Below are 16,922 nucleotides of genomic sequence, written 5' to 3' on the forward strand. Positions count from 1 at the left end.
TTGAATTCATTCTACAACAGAAGATGGTGTTGGATATTAGAGATGCAAGAACTCTAGGTTGTAGGGTCCAATTCTCAACCAGGATTCTTGGACTTCAAATCTAAACCTCTCTTTGGAAGTCGGAAGAATTGAAATGTAATAACTTTAGAATCCATTATTTATGCTGTTAACTCTTAGTTTGTTTAGGTTGAGATAACAGTGGAAGGGGAAAAAATGGCTCATAGGTTTTTTTGGCTTATACTTTTTAAGGGAAGAAAAGATATTTATATGGATAACACTGACTCTATTACAAGGTGGAAGGAGGGGAGCTTGACATTCTACTAGTCACCTGTTTTTATCTCACCGTTCCTTTTTTTAACAAATATACCTTTTCCTCAATTTCCTATGATGCTTTATATCGGGGGTTGTCTGTAATAGAGGATGAACTTGAAGTTGTGAATCAATTTTAGTTTCTCTGGCAGTGGACAAATGTGGATCTTGATGTATAGAATATATGTCTATCTTTATATCTTATTTGTGTTGATTGTTCAGTGTATAGCTGGAGTTGGGGATGACAACCAGAAGAAGGTTTGGAAAAGGAATAAATGGATACAAATGTCTATGATTTGTGTTTCCATATGGTCCATATTCTAGATGGAGATGTTGCCTTTTTTTAGGTTTGTGTCTTCGTTGTGTCTAGCTTCATGAAACATTGTTTTTACTCCGATGATGCAATTGTGGCTAATGTTTTCATTCTTAAAATGTCATACCCTGGAAGTACTTCAATTGGTATTAGATATTATGCTAAAACAAGTGGTTGCTCATCCTTTATTGCTTTTTGATGTGCATATATATGTGTGTGTGTGTGTATATATATCATTTTCTACTCTTGTTAGCCAAAAAAGAAAGAAATTATAAGGGGCAAACTGATACACTGAATAATTGTTAATTGCTCATTAAGTTATTAAAGTGGGTTAATCATTTTTCAGCAAAGCATATTTGCTGGTTACATGTAGTTATGTATGGCCAAAATAAGTATCAGGTGAACTAGAAGAATAGACAGTACTGAAAATAGATTATAGGATAAGTTTCAGAAAATATTATTGTGGTTAGCTAGTTTTTGTTTGCTTGTGTGGTCTGGGGTTTGTTATTGGAATTGAGGGATCGGGTCATCTGTAATCCATTTGGTAGCTTAGACAAATTTTGTTTGGCTTCTCAAAATTTTTTTTTATTTTTTTATTTCATTTTAATTTATTTTTTTGATAAGTTGATTTCTCACACTATTGAAGAAATTGTGGTTAATTTTTATTTTATTTTTTTCGTTGGACTGGGTCATTCAGAAGCAAGTTGTTCTATATGTCAAATGCCTAATGCACGTCATCTGGAGATGCGTCTTATTCATTGTCTTTTATATTGTGCATCATGTTGCACTTTGTTTTGTGGTGTGTGAATGATAACTATGCTGTTTAGTTATTAGACTTGTTACTCAATATCACCGTGCTCCATGCAGGGGATTTATAATGGAAGGTATTAGAATACTCTAGGTTAGCTAGGAAGAAACATCAAGAAAAATCATGCAGCTATAATTTTAAGCTGAATGAATGTTTCTATCTGCTTCTGAAAATGCTTCAACTAGTAGTCTGAGCAGTCTTCTCACTGAATTTATCCTACAAAAAGAAGATGGTGTGGGATTTTATAGATGCAAGATCTCTAGTTTGTTGGGTCCAATTCTCAAGTAGGACTTCAAATCTAGATCCCTCTCTTTGGAAGTGGCAGGAGTTGAAATGTAATAAATGGATAGAAATGTTAATTTTTGTAGTTGATTTGTGTTTCCATATAGTCCATATTCTAGATTGAGATGTTACCTCATTTTAGTTTCATATGTTCGATTCTGATGAAGCATTTCACTCTTATGAAGCAATTGTGGCTGCTATTTTCTTTCCTAAAGTATAGGATATTTTGCTAAAACAAGTGGTTTCTCATCTTTTATTGTTTTTTGTTGTGCATGTACATCATATTCTACTCTTTTTAGCCGAAAAAAAGAAAAGATAAATGGGAAAGTATAAGGGGCCACTAATACACTGGATAATGACTTAAGTGCCCATTAAACGAGTTTCTTTATGGTGCCATCATATTCTCTATGATATGTATGAGAAGGATGATGTATTAAAATGGCTTTATCATTTTTCAGGAAAGCATATTTGCTGGTTACATATTTATGGTTACATGTAGCATATTTTTCAGTGTAATTTACCCTATAAAATTTTACCCAAACTTAAATTAGTTTAATAAATATGTTATGGAAAACAAATTACTAAAGATGTATGTTTACCCGTCTTAAAAATATTACTTAAATAAATTAGTCAAGTAACTCTTCAATTTGAATTAATTGGCGAAACCGATGAAACATGGCTTAGGCAACTAGGTTATTTCATAAAATTTTAGAAATTTTAAAAGTACTCTTAAACTTTAAGGTTAACTTAAATTTACTTTACTCTATCAATTGATAAACGAAAATTTTCTAATATGAGTAACATTTTTTTAATATACTTATTGAAATAAATATAAAAAATTAAATCTTTCATTTCTATTTTTTTTTTTTCTTGCCACATCACCTTAAGATGTAAAACTTGAATTTATCATCCACCATCAAAACTCAAATACTAACATCGCAACATGTTTTTTCTACAATTAAAATCTATCACAACAATTAAAACTACATATAAGAAAATAGAGATATAATAGGAGAAGAAGGGAGATCAAAAATAAAATAAATAAGATTGTTATGTCATCAGACAAACTCTGGTAAAATGAATTATGATTATGAATTTCGTAAATGAAATGTAATTATATTTGATCGAAAGTATAATTTTTGTAATTTTAGCAAATTTAGTTGTATTAATTTTACAAATGTAATTATAATATATGTATTTGTTATATAATATTTTGGACAAAATATTAATAGATAAAAAAATTTAAAAATATACATGTAGCTTAAGTCGTGTTTGGGATGTTATGTTTTTAACTCCAAAAAAGTTGAGTCAAAAAGTTAGAATGTATATCCCATGTACCCAAAAAAAAAAAAAAAAAAAAATTCAAATTTTGAACCAACTTGAAAAGACCAACAATCCTGGTGAGTAGGGATATTAATGTACACATTTGAAAGGATAGAATGAGAAATTTAAACAACAAACAAAAGTATGATAGAGTCAGTCAAGTTTTCCCATAAAATTAATAAACTCATTCCGAAACACATGAATTGTTTTTATCTCCTAAAAAATCCAAGAAGTCATTTAAAAACTAATATCAAACAACCATTTACTTAAAAATAATTAATAATGACTTAATCTTATTTATTTTTTATTCTTTTTAAAATTATTTTTAATTAATTAAAAAATAAATTTATTAATCATTATTTAATTTTGTACCAACCGTGCTGGGACCCCCAGTGGAGGTGACCACCAGCACCCCCAGCTCCACGTGGGGGGTTGTGCTCTCAAGACAAAAAAAAAAAAAAAAAATTCAACCAATCAAAAAATAGTGGGGGTGGTGGGGTCACCTCCACTGGGGTCCAAGGCATTTCTCATTTTGTACATAACAGGGGTTATAAGCTAATATATTATTATGTGAAGCACTTTTCTCTCATTCTATTTCCTCTTAATTTTGGAAGGAAAGTGACGTGCTTAAAATACTTATACTCTCCCGTCATAATTAAATCCAAACACACGATTTTAACTAATTTTATCTATTCAAATCCTTTCATTTCTCTCATAAACTATCAATTCAAAGGAAGTGCTAGGGTCGATCCTCACTTCCTTTTATATCTTTTCCTCTTGCAGATCAGCACGACCCAAGTTAATGTTGGTCCAGGACTCTTGGTTAAGTCGATAGAGCTTATCTGAATCCCATACAGTCGTGTGTTCACACGCACACCACAACCATCTGTGTGGAAAAATAGGGCTTCGGTCGAGCAAAGGCTGACCGGGCTCTCCTAAGCATAAGACAAACAAACTGTACTTGGGCTGCCCTATGGCCCAACAAACTATTTGTAAGGTTATTCACTACTCACATAAGAATCTTATTGTTCGCGTAAAAAATATAAATATATATATATATTGACTAAAATTCATGTTTTGACTAAAATAAAGAAATTTTGCGTGATTTGCAGGCATGTCGAGGTAACAGTGCCTAAGCTGTGGAAATGTACTTGGAAAAATCTAACTTCTAAAATAGGAGGTTGTGTGAGATTCAAATGGGTAAAAAATCTTCTAGTTTTTGTTTTGCCTCAATTAAGAGGATTTAAAATCTTCATGGAGTTTTTAATATCAAAAAGAGAGACAAATAGAGGGAAATGAATACTAGAAAATATACTTCCATATATTCATTGAATTGAACAAATAAAAGTATAAAAAACAAGTTTAAAAATATTAAATTGAATTACAAAATGGAATTGAAACAAAATTTAAGTTCCAAAATATTTCTTATGAAGGCCAAAAAATAACTAATTTGACACGGATGCCATGGAAACTAAGAAACTAAAGCTAAATCTATCACAACGATGCCTTTCAAGTTTACTCTTAAGTTAAACTAAGTCTAAATAGCACTGTGCTATGTACTAAGTTTCTTGGAAATCAACAACCTTCTGAAAATCCCTCATGATCTTCTAAAAGTGGGGTGCTAAATTGCCTCTTGTAGTGACATCTGTCCCAACAACCTCCTTCTTCTTAGTAGGTAGTTGGGTAGTTCCTCATGAATAGGGTTGACTAGATCCTCTTAAAGAGACGAACTGTTGGATGGTGAGTGGGGTTCTTTAATGGATGACAAGTGTCCTTTCTTGGTTAAAAAGAAGCCTTCATCTTAGGAGCAGTTAAGGCCTTTAAATTCTAGCCCTTGGATGATATTGTAGACGTCCCCGAACGTCCCGGGAGAAATCTCGTTCTGTTCATTTGGGCTCACTGCAGTTCAAGGGCTCAATGTTACGGTCCTGTATCTAATCTCGCAGAGTGCAATGCAAGACCGATGAATCATCAAAGAGTCCAAATCCGGCAAATCGTTTTGAAAAATCGATTTTTAGAAAGAAGTGCCAAACATGGATTGCTTTGCTAGATACAGAGTCGCCACCTAAATATTTTATTTTGGGAAAATTTAGGAAACCCTGACTTGTGCCTAAGGTCACGTGTCTGTCATCACCAAAGTTGCCTCGGCTCGGGAACTTGGGTACGATTGGGGAAGGTCACCTCGTGAGCACCCCCGCTCGCCCGATCAAAGATCGGCCTCTACTAACCATGATATTGAGTTTTGAAAACATTATGTGCTCTTATTACAGTTATTAGCCTAGAATTACTATGTGATGCGCACAACATACAAGTATAGACTGGATCGCCTGAGTTGGAACAAAACATTTCATGTTCGTTTTTTTTAAAGTGGTTTGCTACTCGCAAGTAGGCTAAAATACGAATTTTGCCACCCTCGGGTAGGCTTAGAAAACAAGATGATTTGCCACTGTCAAGTGGGCTTAAAACTTACAGCCAATGCATTATTCCAATTCGGATAATCCAACCTTCACCTACAGGCATTCAGGCAGGTATATCACATAAGCAGTTAGCCTCATGGTAAACATGCTATCATGGCAGTCACTCACATGCATGCAAGGATGCTAAAGCATAAACACTTACCGAGTACTTCGAGCCAAAACAGAAACTAGTTAGTAATCAATGCATGATCCTAGTTCATGTTAAGATGGCTAATGCAACACATGCAAAATGCAACTAAAAATAGGCTCGGTTATCCTAATAATGGCATATGAGATGCTACAGCTAACACGTGTTCAACTTAGAATTGGAATACAATGCAGTTAGTATGATGTGCCGAGCCCGGTGCATACAATACAGATGAATGATGCAAACATGCAAGCATAAGTATGCTAATTGAAACATGCCCTAATCTAACCATCATAAGCTGGTAAATAAAAGGGAGAAAGACGTGGGGTTGGAAGACATACATCATACATATGCACACTTATTACAATTGTGCCCTCGCTCGGAGGGTTCAAATAAATATTACACAACCAAAATGGATAATATCTCACAGCTAATTATTACACAATTCTAGCTAATTAACAAATCAAATAAGTAAGCAATAAACTAACATGCAAACTATGTAGAATGGACTGCCTCGGCTCTGTTTTGGATGACAATGGATGCATGCATGCTCGAGTCGCCTCGTCGGGAAATCCATCGCGATGCCTCGTCTCGCCTTTGTGTGCAATTTATTTTAGAAACTTGCACAAAGCTCCAGAAGGCTAAAACTCCACCTTGGGAAGGCCACTGACCAGTTATTAGCAAGGGAGACCACCTGCCGACCACCCTTTGTGGTGGAGACCAAAGAGGGTGGTCAGCCTGCTAGAAAATCTGGTCGGCCGACCAGTTTCCACCTCTGGTTTCTGGTTTTTCTGCAACAAAGGCAAGAGAGAGAAAAGACAATGTATTTTCAACAAATGTGTGCATGACCACTCTCCCCGTCCTTGCACAACCTCAAGGGAGTGTAGTCCTCGATCCTCGTGCCACCAATCACGTATCTCGATGCATGATGGCCGAGAAGTCGAATTGCACGACTCGATGTGAAATGAATGCACATATAAGCAAGTAAAGCCAACAACTCTATCATGGACAGTCAAGAGCGTCGGCGATCGAGAATCGAGGCATGTTTCGTCACTTGGAGTACGAAACTCCCTTGTTTCCCATGTTCGGACTAAACCCTACTCCAAACACAAAGCAATGAGATGGCATACACAATGTGACTAACATGTAACCTAGCATACGCAATGCTATGGGCTAAAATGGCATACACAATGCACGTGACATAACATGGCATACACAATGCACTAACGAAGACTATCAATGACATATACAAATGCAAGATGGACATACACCAATATGAGTGGACCTCAACCACACTCACATCAGTGGCCATATGATGGAAATGAGACAACCGAAATACATGCAAACATGCACGGATGCAAAGGACCGATCCTAAGACACAACATGCAACTCTAACTAAGCATGGCAAAGGATGAAGTATGGCATGAAAACACACATTTTCCAGCTCTGAAACATAATGTACAATGGTCTTGAATCATGCAAATATGTCACACAACGCATGCAAGATGACTCGAATACCGAAACTAGTAAAACGGGTTACACTAGAGGTACACAAAGCAATGTATAAATGGCAAAACCAGCCCCAAACAGACCCTAGGTAGGTCTGAAACAGTGGGAAAATGGCCCAAAATGATGACTCAACATGCAAAGAAACGAAACTCATGTAATGGTCCGAAAACGAGGCATTTATGCACAACTCTCAAACACGTTTAAAGAGTGAAAATCATAGGAATATGGCATTCATATAAGCTCTGAAATATGATGTATAATGACCCCAAAGCATGAAAACACCTCAGTATATGCATGCAATAGACCTCAAATCTTAAAGCTAGGCATGGATATTGAACTACAAGCGTGCAAAACAAGCATCATTCGACCATGAGACCCAAAAAAAGAGTTAAGGCAGTCCAAAACATGCACAAAATCAGTTTAAGGCATGGCCAAAAAGTGCTAACATGAAGGGCCAAAACAATATGCAACATAGGCTGGTAAGCATGGTTTACACTACATGTATATGAAGCACATGAGGGGCCACCAAATCAGCCAAAAACAGAAACATGGCATGCCAAAATATGACCAAAAACCCACTGAAACTCAGTCAACACATGTTAGAACGAAGTGTTCCTTTGAAAGGCCAATGAGAGGGTTGTTCTACACATGTATGATGGACACACAAAATGGCGAAACTACCTCTAGAAAGAGGTTATGAGGACCCTAAAACTCACTAAAAAGGGCCTGAAATGAGTCTAGGAAGCATGCAAGTAAAGGCCCCTTTGAAAGGCCTTGAAGAGGATTACTCTACACATGCATAATAGACATTCAACATGGCAAAAAGGGCTCTGGAAAAAGCCTATGCAGGTCACAAAACTCACAAAAAGTGGCCTAAAACATGGCTTTGAAACATGCAAATAGGGGCTCCTTTGTAAGGCCAACAAAGCTAGTAAGCAGAACAAAGGGTGAGAGGGTCACTCATCTCTGATTTTGAGGCTCAAAAACACATGTTAGCCACTGAAAATCCGTTGGATTTCAGTGTCTAAAAGGCCAAACCAAGGCCAACACAAATGCTCTAATGCATAGCTCAAAACAAGAGGAAATAAAGCATGCAAGGGGGTAGATGACCCCCAACAGAAAATGGCCTTAAAAAAACATGTTTAGAAGCTCAAAACAAGACTTTTTTTAGTTTATGACAAAGCCTAAATATGCTTTCAATTAGAGCTAAACTATGAAGCAAAATAAGGCTACAAAGAGGGAAACAGAGACTAACCCTTGTAGAGAAGAAGGGCAGCAGCTTCTGGACCAAAATAGGAACTCTTCAACCTCTGAAAATGAGCTCCTAGGTGCTTAGGTTGACCATGGAGGTGTTGTGGTTGGAGGTGTAGTGCAATGGGGCCAAGAACTAGGAGTTTTGGACACCAAAAGAGAATGATATAGAGAGAGAGAGGTGTATGCCTTAGCCAAAATTTCTCAACCTTGGCTCATGAGGGAGAGGCTCCCTCTTATAGAAGACGAGGTCCATAGCTTCTCTAAGAAGCTTGGCGTAAAGTGGCCAAGCTTCTTGTAGACGTCCCCGAACGCCCCGGGAGGAACGAGCTCCCGTTCTGTTCATTTTGGGGTCACTACAGCTCAGGACTCTCAAATTGTCACGGTTCTAAGTCTGAACCAAAGAGTCCAAATCCGGAAAATCGTTTTGAGAAAAAATAGATTTTTGAAAGAAGTGCCAAACATGGACTGCTTTGCCAGATACAAAGTCGCCACCTAAATATTTTATTTTGGGGAAATTTAGGAAACCCTGACTCGGTGCCAAAGGCCACGTGTCCGTCATCACCAAAGTTGCCTCGGCTCGGGAACTTGGGTACGATTGGGGAAGGTCACTTCGTGAGCACCCCCGCTCGCCCGATCAAAGATCGGCCTCTACTAACCGTGATATCTATTTTTGAAAACTTTGTGTATCCTTATTCCGGTTATTAGCCTAGGTTACTATGTGATGTACACAGCATATAAGTATAGACCAGGTCGCCTGAATTGGAACAAAACATTTCATGACGGGGATTTGCCACCCTCAGGTGGGCTTAGAAAACATGATTTTTGCCACTATCTAGTGGGCTTAAAACACACATTTGATGATTTGTTCCAATCTAAATAACCCAACCTTCACCTACAGGCATTCAGGCAGTTATATCACATAAGCAAATAGCCTCATGGTAAGCATGCTATTCATGGCAGTCACTCACACGCATGCAAGGATGCTAAAGCATAAAACTTACCGAGTACTCCAAGCCAAAAAAGAAGCTAATTAGAAATCATACATGAATCCTAAGTATACAAAAATGCCTAATGCAACACATGCAAAAAATGCAAACTATAGCAGGCTCGGCTATTCTAAACATGGCATATGAAATGCTACGACTAACATGTATTCAACTTGGAATTGAAAATACAATGCAGTTAGTATGATGCGCCGAGCTCGGTGCATGCAAAACAGATGAATGATGCAAACATGCTGTCATACTCTATGCTAATTGAAATATGCCCTAATCTAACCATCATAAGCAGGTAAATAAAAGGGAAGAAAGACGTGGGGTTGGAAGACATACATCACACTCACGCACACTTATTACAGTTGTGCCCCCGCGCAGAGGGTCCGAATAAATAATACAGTCCCAAATAAAAGAATATTACAGTCCAAATAACATACAAATTCCTAATTAATTAACCAAATTGACTAAGAAAGCTGTAAAACTGGCGTGCAAGCCAGGGACTGCCTTGCTCCTGATGAATGATGCATGTCTGGGCTGCCTTGCGCGGAAATCCACTGGGATGCCCCAATTAGCCTCTGTTTACACCTTTTCTTGAAATGCGCGCCAAACTCTAAAAAGTTACTGATTCTTCATTTTGCTGCAACAGAGAGCAGGAAAGGGGCATGGCAATGTATTTTCACAGATATATGCATGCTTCGATCCTCGTGCCACCAATCACGCATATCGATGCATGATGGCAGAGGAATCGAATTGTGCAACTCAATATAGGATGAATGCACGTGTAAACACAACAAGAACCTAACTCCATCATGGGTAATCCGGAGTGTCGGTGACTGGGAATTGAGACACGTTCCGTCACTCGGAGTACGAAACGCACCTCGTTTCCCGTGCCCAGGCTAACTCCTATCCCGAACACGATGCAATATGCATGATATGCATGAATGCAACTAAGATATAGCCTAGTATGCACAATGCTATAAAAATGAGATGTCTCGAAATGCGTGCACACAGGCACACAAACCGAGAAAATAACAGAATGCGATCTAAGATACAACCTAGTATGCACTATGCTGTAAAAAAGAGATGCCTCGAAATGCGTGCACACGGGCACGCAAACCGAGAAAATGACATACGCAATGCAAATGACATGGAAATATGATAGGGGCTTACACTAACATGAGAGAGCCTCAGCCACGCTCACATAAGAGGCCGATGGATGAAAATGAAGTGCCTCGAAACGCGTGCACAAGGGCACGCAAATCGAGGCAATGGCATATGCAATGCAATATGGCTAAAATGGCATATGGAATGCAACATGGACTTATACTAACATGAGAGAGCCTCAGCCACACTCACATAAGAGGCCGATGGATGAAAATGAAGTGCCTCGAAATGCGTGCACACGGGCACGCAAACCGAGGCAATGGCATATGCAATGTAATATGGCTAAAATGGCATATAGAATGCAACACGGACTTACACTAACATGAGAAAGCCTCAGCCACACTCACATAAGAGGCCGATGGATGAAAATGAAATGCCTCGAAATGCGTGCACATGGGCATGCAAACCGAGGCAATGGCATATGCAATGCAATAGCATGGAAAATGATATGCAAACATGCTAATGGAATTTCAGCACTGAAATGTGGGGGAAAACAGCCCCGAAATGAGGCGAAAGTGCACCCGATGCATGGAATAGTCCCGAAACATAAATTTTGGCACCCGAAATGGCCTATAGCTATACCAAATATGCACAATATGGACATACAATGAATAGACAGTAGCAAGGCAGCCCCAAAATTAGCATTTTACCAGTACAAATCATGGCCAAACAGCAAGCAAAGATAGGGCAACAATGGCATGCAAAAATAGGGGCCAAGAGAGGGTAATGAAACAAGTGGTATATGCAAAACCCAACCTGAAAAATTCCCTTCTACAAAACTGAAGAGGGACAAAAAATATGCACATTTATAGTTTATGGCAGCCCCAAAATCAGTATACAAACATGCTAGAAATGCAATGCAAAATGAGGCTCAAAAGTGGCCATAACACAAAGTATACAAAATATTCAACAAACAGCCAAAGACCCTTAATGAAACATGAAGAATAGGCCAAAATAAGACTATTTTCAGTACTGTAAAAAGGCCAAAAACAGAAGCACAATGGGCTGCCAAAGCATGCAAGAAAAGGGGACCAAAGAGGGATATAACATGAAGTGGCAGATAGAGGTCCCAAACAGTGATGAGCCCTTCTTCAATGTTGAAGAGAGGCTCAAAATAAGCCTATTTACAGTTTACATCATGCTCCAAAACAGATCACATATAGGCCAAAAATATCATGCAAGAAAATGGCATTCAAGGAGGATATTGAACCAAGTGCAATATGGGGGCCTCAAACAGTGTTGAGCCCTTAAGAAAAAGTGAAAAAGAGCTCAAAAGAAGGCCACTTTCAGTTAGGGCCGGAGCTCAAAACAACAAGCATGTATAGCTTATAAATGATACAAGAAATAAACCAAAAAGAGGGAAATGAGACTCACCCTTGAAGACAAGTCCTTAGCAACTCTTGGCTTGAGTTTGTAGCACCCTTAGGCCTTAAAGAACACCTTCAAACTTCTGGAATGGAGGATGAAAGGGTGGGGGTTGGTGGTGTAGAAGAAATGGTGGTAGAACTTAGGAAGTTTTTTGCTTGAAAGGGATAGATTGAGGGAGATTTTTGCATGCAAGCTTGAAGGTAATTTTTTCTAACCCCTAAGACCAATGTTGCCTGCTGGTTATATGGACCAAAGAGAGGGAGTAAAGGTGGGGGAAAAGGTGGGGGAAAAGGAGGCAAGTTTTCCCCCAAAAAATATCCCCCGGATACAGATATTTTCTGGGGGAAACAGCTATACAGCTGTAAAGTGCAAATTGCAAGGATTAAGGCCGGCCACCTTTTGGAGTTGCAGGTGGCCGGCCGGCCACCTTCCCTAGCCGGCCGGCCGGCCAAGGGTCAAAAGGGCCAAGTTGAAATAGTGGCCGGCAGCTTCACATTGGTGTCCTCCCAGGTGCCCTCAACACAACCCTGTGATTCAAAATTGGAAACAGTGAAACAAGAGAGAGAACAAGCCATTTTTAGGAGAGGTTCAAAAGGGTCAATTGGAGTTTCTGGCCGGCCATATGATATTAGGATCCTCCCATGTGGGTACAACACAAATATGTGGTTTGGGGTTGAAGAAAGTGGCCCCAAGGTGTTTAACATTGGCTCGGAAGTGAGAAAAACGGGTGTCGGAGGGCGAAAATGGAATATAACTGGTTGCCAAGATAATTGCTGGCCTCCCATCCTCCAGTGACCTTCCTAGTGATAAAACAGAGGTACCTTCCAAAAATGAACAAAAACCGATGCAAAATGAATGCTCGGGGGCCGAAACACGCAGTTCGGGGTCCCGAAAACTGCCTGTTAAGCACCGAAAGTGGCATTCGACCACGAAGTGGGTCTCTAAGACCACAGTGTCCCTCAAAAGGGAGTAAATAAGATGCATGCCAAAAATCGGAGTGATAGGAGATGGTTAAGCGGTCCCGAACCGAGGCACACGGCCTGACGGCTCTGAAAATCGGAAACCGGGCTCCGAAATGAGCAAAATGACCTACAGCCACAAAATGTAGCCCACGGCCACTGAGAGATGGTCTACGGGACCTCTCCCTCCCCTCAGGAAAAGAAACAGAGAAAATCAAGTCTGGTTCGCAAACCGAGGCAAGGCACAGAAGAGCGTTCGGAAATCCGGAGGCAGGGCTCACGGCCGCGATTCTAAGACTTCCGAACGAGCGCACTATGCAATATCACCAAGCGCTCAATTGGTGACGTCTGAGTCTTAAGGTCGGTCACAAATGGGGTGTCTACACTTCTAAAGGAAGCTAAACCAAAAGGGTCAAGCTTCTTGAGGAAGCTAGACCAAAGGGGTCAAGCTTCCTCAAGAAGCTCAACAAAAGGTCAAGCTTCTCTTTGAAGCTAAGCAAAAGGGAGCAAGCTTCTTTAAGAAGCCAAAACAAGAGGGCCAATCCTCGGAGGATGGGGCAAATGCCTCCCAGCTGGCACAACTGGATAGCACTCAAAGAGACAAAAAATCAGAAGGCTGGCCGACCAGTTCAAGTGGTCGGCTGACCACTTGCCCTGGTCGGTCGACCAGGGGTCAAAAGGTTCAAGTTGAAAAGGTGGTCGGCCTACCCATATTGGTGGTCTCCCAGGTGAATGCAACTCAATGGTGGTATGGGAGACCAGAAATTGTGGCTCAAAAGTGAGGGAGACCACTTACCTGTCAAGAAAAACCGGCCGACCGAGGAAAGGTGGTCTCTAAGAAGAAAAGGTGGTCTCCCACCCTACTACCACCTTCCTAACAATGAAACTAGGGTCCATGCCAAAAATGAACCCACACCGATATGAAACGAAGGTTCGGTGGCCAAAATGCGCAGTCGGGGGCCCCGAAAACTGACTATTAAGCATCGAAAGTGGCGTGCGACCACAAACGTGGTCTCCCGGGCCACAGTGTCCCTCTAAGGAGAGGAAACAAGGCATGTGCCAAAAACCGGAACAAACGGAGGTAGTTAAGCGGTCCCAAACCGAGGCACATGGCCGACGGCTCCGAAAATCAGAAACTAGTCTCTAAACGAGAAAAATGGCCTACGACCACGAAACGTAGCCTACGGCCACTGAGAGATGGTCTACGAGATCTCTCCCTTCCTTCAGGAAGAGAAAATAGAGAAAACAGGACCTGGTTCGCAAACCGAGACAAGGCACGAAAAGGTTCCGAAGCCCGGAGGCAAGGCTCTCAACCGAGACTTTGCAACCTCAGAACGAGCACAATATGCAACATCACCGAGCGCTCAGTTGGTGACGTCTGAGTCTTAAGTTCGGTCAAAAATGGGGTGTCTATAGTTGCCCCTCTTTGACAGAACTTTGAAGTCATAAGTGACGGGAGTGAATGTCAAAGCCCAGAGACAACCCATTTTTGACAAGGCCGAAGACTTAGACAAACAGGCAAGATAAAAGAGATGCGCTCGTAGGCATGCCCGCAGGCGGGGGGCAAAATGCAAAATGATATACAAGAAGATTTTGATAATTGGACTTATACGCTACGCGAAGCCGGTTTGAAAATTGGACTTATATGCTTTCGCAAAGCCGGTTTGATAATTGGACTTATATGCTACGTGAAGCCGGTTTGATAATTGGACTTATACGCTAAGCGAAGCCGGTTTGAAAATTTAGGATTTATACAATGCAATGTAATGAAACAATGCAAATGATATGCAATGCATTCAGGATGATCAAACCATAAGCAGTACAAAACCACACAAATATCATGAAGAGGATGGAGATGCAAAATCAAACTCCGTCTACCATAGAAAAAGTGCTGACACCCTCAAACCACAATCCCCTCAGTGGAATAGGCGTGTACACATGCAGGACTATGTGTGTATAGACGGAACACAAGATACAAGTAATTGGGTGGCATGATATAAGTGAGGAATGATCTGCTGAGGAAAGATCGTGATCCTAAATGCTGGATGCAACACACTACACTACAATGTAATGAATGCAATGGATAAGGCGCGCGGCCAAACCGTATCTTGCCTAGACAAGGCATGGGCACAAACAAACCACGTCTAACACAGAAATGGTGCCGTCACCCTCAAACCACAATTCCATCAGTGGAATAGGTGTGGACACAAAATCTCATAACCATGCTTCAACGTGAAAAGTATGGGTACATGCCAAACCAAGCTTAATATGGAAAGGCGCGAGCGACAGAATGGAGGTGATCCAACGGATATGCAGTAAATGCATGCAATATATGCTATATACAATGCAATGTACATACTAAAATGCAATGGATGCAATGAATGGAGTGAAAAAGGCACGCGGTCAAACCATACCTTGCCTAGAAAAGGCATGGACACAGACAAACCACGTCTAGCACAGAAATGGTACCGTCACCCTCAAACCACAATTGTCTCAGTGGAATAGGCGCGTACACATAATCACATAACCATACTTTGACATGAAAAGTATGGGTACATGCCAGACCAGGCTTAACATGGAAATGATGCATGTGATGGATGCTATATGCAATGCAATAAACATAATGTGATGCAATAAATAGGAAGTGAAGGTACCTTACAGCGGCAATTGGCAATGACCTACCTCAGCAATGTCTTACCTCATGCTGATGTGGGAATCTTCCCCTTCTTTTCGGTTGAACCACAAGTACTACTTTTCTCCCTGACTGTGGTCGCAGCTTTTCCTATTCTCCAATAGGGTGACAGACTAGGTTGGTTCAGTATCCAGAATTGAGGTGCATACACATGCTATCTCAATCTATGGGGCTGCCATATAGATTTCAAGCCGAGGATATACCTCTGGGTATTTAAACCAGACTTTAGTCTCGGAAATCCCGAACCTTTGCATTCTAGGCAATAGCCGTTCGAACTCTAGTTTCCACCATCTCAGTTGGTCTCCTAGGAACTCACCGCAAACACAGGTAGGTGGCAATACCAGACCACCGAAAGTCGTTCGGGCACGACAAACACCAAAGGAATTGCACATTTAGAGGATTTAAGGTCTCCTCGACTAGAGAATACCCAAGACAGTGCGAATGAAGATGCATGATTTAAGGTCTCCTAGACCAGAGGATTTAAGGTCTCCTAGACCAAAGGGTGCACAAGACAGTGCGAATAATGCAATGCACTAACAAGTGCAGGTAAGGTCCGCAAGATAGCGCGATAAAATGCAATGCACAAAACAGTGCGATGCGCAAAAGAGCACGATTGAAATGCAATGCACAAAACAGTGCGATTGAGGTGCGCAAGATAGCGCGATGCACAAAATAGCATGAAATGAAATGCATGCAAAATGCAATGAGATGCACAAAATAGTGCGATGGAGGTGCGCAAGAGAGTGCGAGTGATAAATTGCACAAAACAGTGCAATGCGCTAGACAGCGTGATGCGTTAGACAACGCGAGTGCACAAGACAGTGCGAATGCACAAGATAGTACGATGCGCTAGACAGCGCGATGCGTTAGACAACGCGAGTGCACAAGATAGTGTGAATGCACAAGATAGTGCGATGGAGGTGCGCAAGAGAGCGCGAGTGATAAATTGCACAAAATAGTGTGATGCGTTAGACAACGCGAGTGCACAAGACAGTGCGAATGCACAAGATAGTGCGATGCGCTAGACAACGCGATGCGTTAGACAACGTGAGTGCACAAGACAGTGCGAATGCACAAGATAGTGTGATGGAGGTGCGCAAGAGAGTGCGAGTGTAAATTGCACAAAACAGTGCGATGCCTAGTGAATGTATAAACAGTGCCAAGAAGATGGGTGCGCAAGATAGCGTGATAAAATACATGAACAATGCAAGTAAGGTGCATAACAATGCACTTAAAATGTGCATAACAATGCGAGAAAGATGTACATAACGATGCATTTTGCATTTCTTGCACACTTTATGTTTTTACTATGTATTATATCTGCTCGTTCCGGACACATTCA

The sequence above is a fragment of the Camellia sinensis genome, chromosome 7 (assembly GCF_055761805.1).
Source record: "Camellia sinensis isolate YWXY chromosome 7, ASM5576180v1, whole genome shotgun sequence".
In the NCBI taxonomy this organism is placed as follows: domain Eukaryota; kingdom Viridiplantae; phylum Streptophyta; class Magnoliopsida; order Ericales; family Theaceae; genus Camellia; species Camellia sinensis.